We start from the raw sequence: 10985 nt of genomic DNA, 5'->3' as shown, positions 1-10985 counted from the left end.
AAACGCAACAGGCAACTTTCGAGGGACATACTTCTCGCAACAAGCTTCCACAAGGAAAGCACAGGCAACTCGTTCGCACGCCAAAGCCAACCAAATGGCAATTTAACCGAGGGACATGCATTTCGCAAGGCAACTTGTACAATTACCCGAGGGACATGGCATGCTTGCCAAGGCCGTGGCTTGGCATGCTTGCCAAGGCCGTGGCATGACATGCTGCTGGCCAAGGCCGGGCATGCCATGCTGCTGGACAAGGCCGTGGCAAGGCATGCTGATGGCCGAGGCCGTGGCAAGGCATGCTGATGGCCGAGGCCGTGGCGTGGCATGCCATGCTGCTGGACGAGGCCGTGGCAAGGCATGCTGCTGGCCAAGGCATTGGCATGGCATGCTGCTGCTGACCAAGGCTTGGGCTTGCCATGCTGCTGGCAAAGGCCGCGGCATGGCATGCTGCCGGCAAAGGCCGCGGCATGGCATGCTGCCGGCCAAGGCCGCGGCATGCCATGTTGCTGGCCAAGGCCGTGGCATGGCATGCTGCTGGCCAAGGCCGTGGCATGACATGCTGGCCAAGGCCGGGGCATGGCAAGCTGCTGGCCAAGGTCGTGGCATGGCAAGCTGCTGGCCAAGGCCGGGGCATAGCACGCTGCTGGCCATGGCCGTGGCATGACAAGCTTGCCAAGGCCGGGGCATGGCGTGCTGCTGGCCAAGGCTTTGGCATGGCATGCTGCTGGCCAAGGCCGTGGCATGGCATGCTGCTGGCCAAGGCCGTGGCATGGCATGCTGCTGGCCAAGGCCGTGGCATGGCATGCTGCTGGCCAAGGCCGTGGCATGACATGCTTGCCAAGGCCAAGGCATGGCATGCTGCTGGCCAAGGCTTTGGCATGCCATGTTGCTGGCCAAGGCTGTGGCATGGCATGCTGCTGGCCAAGGCTGTGGCATGGCATGCTGCTGGCCAAGGCCGTGGCATGGCATGCTGCTGGCCAAGGCCGGGGCATGGCATGCTGCTGGCCAAGGCCGTGGCATGGCATGCTGCTGGCCAAGGCCGTGGCATGACATGCTTGCCAAGGCCAAGGCATGGCATGCTGCTGGCCAAGGCTTTGGCATGCCATGTTGCTGGCCAAGGCTTTGGCATGCCATGTTGCTGGCCAAGGCTGTGGCATGGCATGCTGGCCTAGGCCAACGTGCCACCGCCACCGCCGCGGGCCGCCACTCGACGCATCCCGTGCTTGGCTATGTAGTTTCGATGCCACAAGCCAATGCCACAAGCCAAGCGATGGCATGTGCCAAGCGCCCGCCTAGGCATAGGCGTGGCCTGTGGCCTGGCCATGCTGGCCAGCCTTAAGGGAGGTGCCCCCCCCTTATAATAGCCTGTTAAGCCCTTTTCAATCTGGCAGGAGGAAACATCAAGCATGTTCGAGGAGTCATAATGGGGTTTTTTTAAAAAGTAATGGTTTTTTGCCAAAACTTTCAACATGAAAGTTGTATGAAATAATTTAATACACCATAAACAAAATTATAAAAAAATATTTGGCCACCGGAATATTTTATTTTAATTTATTTCAATTTTAATACTTAAAAAATAATAAAAATTACTAAAAATACTCAAAAAATTCTAGAAAAATTCCAACAATTATAAGATGAGGCACTAGTAATTATAGTAATTTTTTTAATTATTTTTTTATTTTTAATTTATTTTATTATAATTTTTATGAGTAAATAAATAATTAAAAAGCCCGACGAACGTGCAAAAACTCTTAGAGAAACCCAGCAAGCATCGGATAGCTCGAATGCAAATAACAAACGCAACAGGCAACTTCCGAGGGACATACTTTTCCCAACAAGCTTCCACTGGGGAAAGCACTAGCAACGGGTTCGCAAGTCAAAGGCAACCAAACGGCTATTACCCGAGGGACAAGCATTTCGCAGGGCAACATATACGTAAGTCAAAGCCAAACCAAATGGCAATTACACGAGGGACAGGATTGCTTGCCAAGGGCGTGGCATGCGATGTTCTAGCCCAAGGCAAAGGCACGCCACGCTGCGGGACAAGGCCGTGGCAAGACATGCGGCTGGCCTTGGCCTTGGCATGGCATGCCGCCGGCTTTGGCTGGGCTGCGTTGGCCTTGCCATGGAATGTTGCTGGCTTCGGATGGGCTGCCTTGGCCTTGGCCTTGGCCGTGGCATGGCATGCTGCTGGCCTTGGCCTTGGCCTTGGCATGGCATGCTGGCGGCTTTGGCTGGGCTGCCTTGGCCGTGGCATGGCATGCTGCTGGCCTTGGCCTTGGCATGGCATGCTGCTGGCTTTGCCTGGGCTGCCTTGGCCGTGGCATGGCATGCTGCTGGCCTTGGCCTTGGCATGGCATGCTGCTGGCTTTGGCTGGGCTGCCTTGGCCGTGGCATGGCATGCTGCTGGCCTAGGCCTTGGCATGGCATGCTGCTGGCTTTGGCTGGGCTGCCTTGGCCGTGGCATGGCATGCTGCTGGCCTAGGCCTTGGCATGGCATGCTGCTGGCTTTGGCTGGCAGCCTTGGTCGTGGCATGGCATGCTGCTGGCCTTGGCCTTGGCATGGCATGCCGCCGGCTTTGGCTGGGCTGCGTTGGCCGTGGCATGGCATGCTGCTGGCCTTGGCCTTGGCATGGCATGCTGCTGGCTTTGGCTGGCCTGCCTTGGCCGTGGCATGGCACGCTGCTGGCCTAGGCCTTGGCATGGCATGCTGCTGGCTTTGGCTGGCCTGCCTTGGCCGTGGCATGGCACGCTGCTGGCCTAGGCCATGGCATGGCATGCTGCTGGCTTTGGCTGGGCTGCCTTGGCCGTGGCATGGCATGCTGCTGGCCTTGGCCTTGACATGGCATGCTGCTGGCTTTGGCAGGCCTGCCTTGGCCGTGGCATGGCATGCTGCAGGCCTAGGCCTTGGCATGGCATGCTGCTGGCTTTGGCTGGGCTGCCTTGGCCGTGGCATGGCATGCTGCTGGCCTTGGCCTTGGCATGGCATGCTGCTGGCTTTGGCTGGGCTGCCTTGGCCGTGGCATGGCATGCTGCTGGCCTAGGCCTTGGCATGGCATGCTGCTGGCTTTGGCTGGGCTGCCTTGGCCGTGGCATGGCATGCTGCTGGCCTAGGCCTTGGCATGGCATGCTGCTGGCTTTGGCTGGGCTGCCTTGGCCGTGGCATGGCATGCTGCTGGCCTAGGCCTTGGCATGGCATGCTGCTGGCTTTGGCTGGGCTGCCTTGGCCGTGGCATGGCATGCTGCTGGCCTTGGCCTTGGCATGGCATGCTGCTGGCTTTGGCTGGGCTGCCTTGGCCGTGGCATGGCATGCTGCTGGCCTAGGCCTTGGCATGGCATGCTGCTGGCTTTGGCTGGGCTGCCTTGGCCGTGGCATGGCATGCTGCTGGCCTTGGCCTTGGCATGGCATGCTGCTGGCTTTGGCTGGGCTGCCTTGGCCGTGGCATGGCATGCTGCTGGCCTAGGCCTTGGCATGGCATGCTGCTGGCTTTGGCTGGGCTGCCTTGGCCGTGGCATGGCATGCTGCTGGCCTTGGCCTTGGCATGGCATGCTGCTGGCTTTGGCTGGCCTGCCTTGGCCGTGGCATGGCATGCTGCTGGCCTAGGCCTTGGCATGGCATGCTGCTGGCTTTGCCTGGGCTGCCTTGGCCGTGGCATGGCATGCTGCTGGCCTTGGCCTTGGCATGGCATGCTGCTGGCTTTGGCTGGCCTGCCTTGGCCGTGGCATGGCATTCTGCTGGCCTTGGCCTTGGCATGGCATGCTGCTGGCTTTGGCTGGGCTGCCTTGGCCGTGGCATGGCATGCTGCTGGCCTAGGCCTTGGCATGGCATGCTGCTGGCTTTGGCTGGGCTGCCTTGGCCGTGGCATGGCATGCTGCTGGCCTTGGCCTTGGCATGGCATGCTGCTGGCTTTGGCAGGCCTGCCTTGGCCGTGGCATGGCATGCTGCTGGCCTAGGCCCTGGCATGGCATGCTGCTGGCTTTGGCTGGGCTGCCTTGGCCGTGGCATGGCATGCTGCTGGCCTTGGCCTTGGCATGGCATGCTGCTGGCTTTGGCTGGGCTGCCTTGGCCGTGGCATGGCATGCTGCTGGCCTTGGCCTTGGCATGGCATGCTGCTGGCTTTGGCTGGGCTGCCTTGGCCGTGGCATGGCATGCTGCTGGCCTTGGGCTTGGCATGGCAAGCTGCTGGCTTTGGCTGGGCTGCCTTGGCCGTGGCATGGCATGCTGCTGGCCTTGGCTGGGCTGCCTTGGCCGTGGCATGGCATGCTGCTGGCCTTGGCCTTGGCATGGCATGCTGCTGGCTTTGGCTGGGCTGCCTTAGCCGTGGCATGGCATGCTGCTGGCCTTGGCCTTGGCATGGCATGCTGCTGGCTTTGGCTGGCCTGCCTTGGCCGTGGCATGGCATGCTGCTGGCCTTGGCCTTGGCATGGCATGCTGCTGGCCTTGGCCTTGGCATGGCATGCTGCTGGCTATGGCTGGGCTGCCTTGGCCGTGGCATGGCATGCTGCTGGCCTTGGCCTTGGCATGGCATGCTGCTGGCTTTGGCAGGCCTGCCTTGGCCGTGGCATGGCATGCTGCTGGCCTAGGCCTTGGCATGGCATGCTGCTGGCTTTGGCTGGGCTGCCTTGGCCGTGGCATGGCATGCTGCTGGCCTTGGCCTTGGCATGGCATGCCGCAGGCTTTGGCTGGCCTGCCTTGGCCGTGGCATGGCATGCTGCTGGCCTAGGCCTTGGCATGGCATGCTGCTGGCTTTGGCTGGGCTGCCTTGGCCGTGGCATGGCATGCTGCTGGCCTAGGCCTTGGCACGGCATGCTGCTGGCTTTGGCTGGGCTGGCTTGGCCGTGGCATGGCATGCTGCTGGCCTTGGCCTTGGCATGGCATGCTGCTGGCTTTGGCAGGCCTGCCTTGGCCGTGGCATGGCATGCTGCTGGCCTAGGCCTTGGCATGGCATGCTGCTGGCTTTGGCTGGGCTGCCTTGGCCGTGGCATGGCATGCTGCTGGCCTAGGCCTTGGCATGGCATGCTGCTGGCTTTGGCTGGGCTGCCTTGGCCGTGGCATGGCATGCTGCTGGCCTTGGCCTTGGCATGGCAAGCTGCTGGCTTTGGCTGGGCTGCCTTGGCCGTGGCATGGCATGCTGCTGGCCTTGGCCTTGGCATGGCATGCTGCTGGCTTTGGCAGGCCTGCCTTGGCCGTGGCATGGCATGCTGCTGGCCTAGGCCTTGGCATGGCATGCTGCTGGCTTTGGCTGGGCTGCCTTGGCCGTGGCATGGCATGCTGCTGGCCTAGGCCTTGGCATGGCATGCTGCTGGCTTTGGCTGGGCTGCCTTGGCCGTGGCATGGCATGCTGCTGGCCTTGGCCTTGGCATGGCATGCTGCTGGCTTTGGCAGGCCTGCCTTGGCCGTGGCAAGGCATGCTGCTGGCCTAGGCCTTGGCATGGCATGCTGCTGGCTTTGGCTGGGCTGCCTTGGCCGTGGCATGGCATGCTGCTGGCCTTGGCCTTGGCATGGCATGCTGCTGGCTTTGGCTGGGCTGCCTTGGCCGTGGCATGGCATGCTGCTGGCCTTGGCCTTGGCATGGCATGCTGCTGGCTTTGGCTGGCCTGCCTTGGCCGTGGCATGCCATGCTGCTGGCCATGGCCTTGGGGCTGGGCTGCCTTGGCTGCGGTTCTTATCACTAGACGTGCGTTGCGTGCGAAGGCGTGCAAAGGCGTGCGCGACCATGCGCGCAACACGCGCACCGTGGTCAAAAGACCACGCGCGCGGTATTCGCACAGGCCACGCTGCCCACGCCGCGGGCATGCCAGGCCAGGCTGCCCTGGCCGGCTGCATGCCAGGCCGCCCAGGCCGTGCGCATGCCATGCCGTGCTGCCCAGGCCAGCTGCATGCCAGGCCGCCCAGGCCGTGCGCATGCCATGCCGTGCTGCCCACGCCGCGGGCATGCCAGGCCGGCTGCATGCCAGGCCGCCCAGGCCGTGCGCATGCCATGCCGTGCTGCCCACGCCGCGGGCATGCCAGGCCGGCTGCATGCCAGGCCGCCCAGGCCGTGCGCATGCCATGCCGTGCTGCCCATGCCGCGCGCATGCCAGGCCGCCCACGCCCGCGCGGATGCCACGCCATGCTGCCCAAGGCCGCGCCCAGGCCGCGCAAGGCCGCGGCCAGGCCGCGCAAGGCCGCGCCCAGGCCGCGCAAGGCCGCCCAAGGCCGCGGTCCAGGCCGCCCAAGGCCGCGGCCGAGCCGCCCCAGGCCGCAGCCCAGGCCGCGGTCGAGCCGCAGTGCATGTAACCCAAGGCCGCAGCCCAGGCCGCGCCCAACATGGGGCGTACCTGCCACTGCCTTGCCCTGGGCAAGGGAGGTGCCCCCCCCTTATAATAGCCTGTTAAGCCCTTTTCAGTCTGGCAGGAGGAAACATCAAGCATGTTCGAGGAGTCATAATGGGGTTTTTTTAAAAAGTAATGGTTTTTTGCCAAAACTTTCAACATGAAAGTTGTAGGAAATAATTTAATACACCATAAAAAAAATTAAAAAAAATATTTTTTTACCGAAAATATTTTATTTTAATTTATTTCGATATTAATACTTAAAAAATAATAAAAATTAATAAAAATGGTCAAAAAATTATGGAAAAATTCCCATAATTAAAGGATGATTCACTAGTAATTATAGAAATTATTAAATTATTTTTTTCATTTTTTTTATTTTATTTTGATTTTTTTATGCCAAATAAGGGCTTTAAAAATTCGAAAAGCTCCAGAAAAATTGCAAAAAAATAGGGAATGACATTTAAAATTGATTGTAGTGCATTTTTAATTGTGTTGCACGGTTTGGGTATGATTATAAAAGAATCATGTTCAAAAAGATCGATCGAGGCGGTGGCATGCCATGGCCTTGGCCTTGGCCATGCCTTGCACAGGGACTTGGCCTTGCCCACTGCCTTGGCCTTGGCCTTGGCCTTGGCTTTGGCCTTGGCCTTGGCCTTGGCATGGCATGGCATGCTCGCCGAGGCCGTGGCATGCCTTGCTGCTAGCCAAGGCCGTGGCGTGGCATGCTCGCCCAGCCCGTGGCATGCCATGCTCGCCCAGCCCGTGGCACGCCATGTTGGCCCAAGGCATTGGCATGGCATGCCGGCCAAGGCATGCTGGCCAACGTTGCACAAGGCGGTGCCATGGCATGGCATGCTGACCAAGACCATGCCATGGCATGCTGGGCGAGGCCGGGCATGGCATGCTGGCCGAGGCCGTGGCTTGCCATGCCGCCACGGCCGTGGCATGCCGGGCAACGGACCGGCATGGCCCAGCCCGTGGCACGCCATGTTGGCCCAAGGCATTGGCATGGCATGCCGGCCAAGGCATGCTGGCCAACGCTGCGGCACGGCGTGCTGGACAAGGCGGTGCCATGGCATGGCATGCTGACCGAGGCCGTGGCATGGCATGTTAGGCGACGCCGTAGCAAGGCATGCGGGCCGAGGCCGTGGCATGGCATGTTTGCAACGCCGTGGCAAGACATGCGGGCCGTGGCATGGCATGGCATGCGGGCCGAGGCCGTGGCACGACATGTTGGCCAAGGCTAAGGCATGGCACGCCGGGCAACGCGGTGGCATGGCATGCCGGGCAACGCGGTGGCAAGGCATGCGGGCCGGGGCCGTGGCATGGCATGTTGGGCGACGCCGTAGCAAGGCATGCGGTCCGAGGCCGTGGCATGTCATGCGGGCCGAGGCCGTGGCATGGCATGTTGGGCGACGCCGTAGCAAGGCATGCGGGCCGAGGCCGTGGCATGTCATGCGAGCCGAGGCCGTGGCATGGCATGCGGGCCGAGGCCGTGGCATGGCAAGTTGGGCGACGTCGTGGCAAGGCATGCGGGCCGAGGCCGTGGCATGTCATGCGGGCCGAGGCCGTGGCTTGGCATGCGGGCCGAGGCCGTGGCATGGAATGTTGGGCGACGCCGTAGCAAGGCATGCGGGCCGAGGCCGTGGCATGTCATGCGGGCCGAGGCCGTGGCATGGCATGCGGGCCGAGGCCGTGTCATGGCAAGTTTGGCCCAGGCCGTGGCTCGACATGTTGGCCAAGGCTAAGGCATGGCACGCCGGTCAACGCGGTGGCATGGCATGCTGGGCAACGCGGTGGCAAGGCATGCGGGCCGAGGCCGTGGCATGGCATGTTGGGCAACGCCGTAGCAAGGCATGCGGGCCGAGGCCGTGGCATGGCATGCGGGCCGTGGCCGTGGCATGGCATGTTGGGCGACGCCGTGTCATGGCATGCGGGCCGAGGCCGTGGCATGGCATGTTTGGCAACGCCGTGGCAAGACATGCGGGCCGTGGCATGGCATGGCATGCGGGCCGAGGCCGTGGCATGGCATGCGGGCCGAGGCCGTGGCATGTCATGCGGGCCGAGGCCGTGGCATGTAGTGCGGGCCGAGGCCGTGGCATGTAATGCGGGTCGAGGCCGTGGCATGGCATGTTGGGCGACGCCGTACCAAGGCATGCGGGCCGAGGCCGTGGCATGGCATGCGGGCCGAGGCCGTGGCATGGCATGTTGGGCGACGCCGTAGCAAGGCATGCGGGCCGAGGCCGTGGCTCGACATGTTGGCCAAGGCTAAGGCATGGCACGCCGGGCAACGCGGTGGCATGGCATGCTGGGCAACGCGGTGGCAAGGCATGCGGGCCGAGGCCGTGGCATGGCATGTCGGGCAACGCCGTAGCAAGGCATGCGGGCCGAGGCCGTGGCATGGCATGCGGGCCGTGGCCGTGGCCGTGGCATGGCATGTTGGGCGACGCCGTGGCATGGCATGCGGGCCGAGGCCGTGGCATGGCATGTTTGGCAACGCCGTGGCAAGACATGCGGGCCGAGGCCGTGGCATGGCATGCGGGCCGAGGCCGTGGCATGCCATGTTGGGCAACGCCGTGGCAAGGCATGCGGGCCGAGGCCGTGGCATGGCATGCGGGCCGAGGCCGTGGCATGGCATGCGGGCCGAGGCCGTGGCATGGCATGCGGGCCGAGGCCGTGGCATGGCATGCGGGCCGAGGCCGTGGCATGGCATGCGGGCGGTGGCCGCGGCATGGCATGTTGGGCGACGCCGTGGCATGGCATGCGGGCCGAGGCCGTGGCATGGCATGTTTGGCAACGCCGTGGCAAGACATGCGGGCCGTGGCATGGCATGTTGGGCAACGCCGTGGCAAGGCATGCGGGCCGAGGCCGTGGCATGGCATGCGGGCCGAGGCCGTGGCATGTCATGCGGGCCGAGGCCGTGGCATGGCATGCGGGCCGAGGCCGTGGCATGGCATGCGGGCCGAGGCCGTGGCATGGCATGCGGGCCGAGGCCGTGGCATGGCATGCGGGCCGAGGCCGTGGCATGGCATGTTGGACGACGCCGTAGCAAGGCATGCGGGCCGGGGCCGTGGCATGGCATGTTTGGCAACGCCGTGGCATGACATGCGGGCCGTGGCATGGCATGGCATGCGGGCCGAGGCCGTGGCGTGGCATGTTGGGCAACGCCGTGGCAAGGCATGCGGGCCGAGGCCGTGGCATGTCATGCGGGGCGAGGCCGTGGCATGGCATGCGGGGCGAGGCCGTGGCATGGCATGCGGGGCGAGGCCGTGGCATGGCATGTTGGGCGACGCCGTAGCAAGGCATGCGGGCCGAGGCCGTGGCTCGACATGTTGGCCAAGGCTAAGGCATGGCACGCCGGGCAACGCGGTGGCATGGCATGCTGGGCAACGCGGTGGCAAGGCATGCGGGCCGAGGCCGTGGCATGGCATGTTGGGCAACGCCGTAGCAATGCATGCGGGCCGAGGCCGTGGCATGGCATGCGGGCCGTGGCCGGGGCATGGCATGTTGGGCGACGCCGTGGCATGGCATGCGGGCCGAGGCCGTGGCATGGCATGTTTGGCAACGCCGTGGCAAGACATGCGGGCCGTGGCATGGCATGGCATGCGGGCCGAGGCCGTGGCATGGCATGTTGGGCGACGCCGTGGCATGGCATGCGGGCCGAGGCCGTGGCAAGGCATGTTTGGCAACGCCTTGGCAAGACATGCGGGCCGTGGCATGGCATGGCATGCGGGCCGAGGCCGTGGCATGGCATGTTGGGCAACGCCGTGGCAAGGCATGCGGGCCGAGGCCGTGGCATGGCATGTTGGGCAACGCCGTAGCAAGGCATGCGGGCCGAGGCCGTGGCATGGCATGCGGGCCGTGGCCGTGGCATGGCATGTTGGGCGACGCCGTGGCATGGCATGCGGGCCGAGGCCGTGGCATGGCATGTTTGGCAACGCCGTGGCAACACATGCGGGCCGTGGCATGTCATGGCATGCGGGCCGAGGACGTGGCATGGCATGTTGGGCAACGCCGTGGCAGGGCATGCGGGCCGAGGCCGTGGCATGGCATGCGGGCCGAGGCCGTGGCATGGCATGCGGGCCGAGGCCGTGGCATGGCATGCGGGCCGAGGCCGTGGCATGGCATGTTGGGCGACGCCGTAGCAAGGCATGCGGGCCGAGGCCGTGGCATGGCATGTTGGGCGACGCCGTAGCATGGCATGCGGGCCGAGGCCGTGGCTCGACATGTTGGCCAAGGCTAAGGCATGGAACGACGGGCAACGCGGTGGCATGGCATGCTGGGCAACGCGGTGGCAAGGCATGCGGGCCGAGGCCGTGGCATGGCATGTTGGGCAACGCCGTAGCAAGGCATGCGGGCCGAGGCCGTGGCATGGCATGCGGGCCGTGGCCGTGGCATGGCATGTTGGGCGACGCCGTGGCATGGCATGCTGGTCGAGGCCGTGGCATGGCATGTTTGGCAACGCCGTGGCAAAGACATGCGGGCCGTGGCATGGCATGGCATGCGGGCCGAGGCCGTGGCGTGGCATGTTGGGCAACGCCGTGGCAAGGCATGCGGGCCGAGGCCGTGGCATGGCATGCGGGCCGAGGCCGTGGCATGGCATGCGGGCCGAGGCCGTGGCATGGCATGCGGGCCGAGGCCGTGGCATGTCATGCGGGCCGAGGCCGTGG

This window comes from Camellia sinensis, chromosome 6, assembly GCF_055761805.1.
Source record: "Camellia sinensis isolate YWXY chromosome 6, ASM5576180v1, whole genome shotgun sequence".
Taxonomy (NCBI): domain Eukaryota; kingdom Viridiplantae; phylum Streptophyta; class Magnoliopsida; order Ericales; family Theaceae; genus Camellia; species Camellia sinensis.
Note: the sequence above shows the minus strand (reverse complement) of the source record.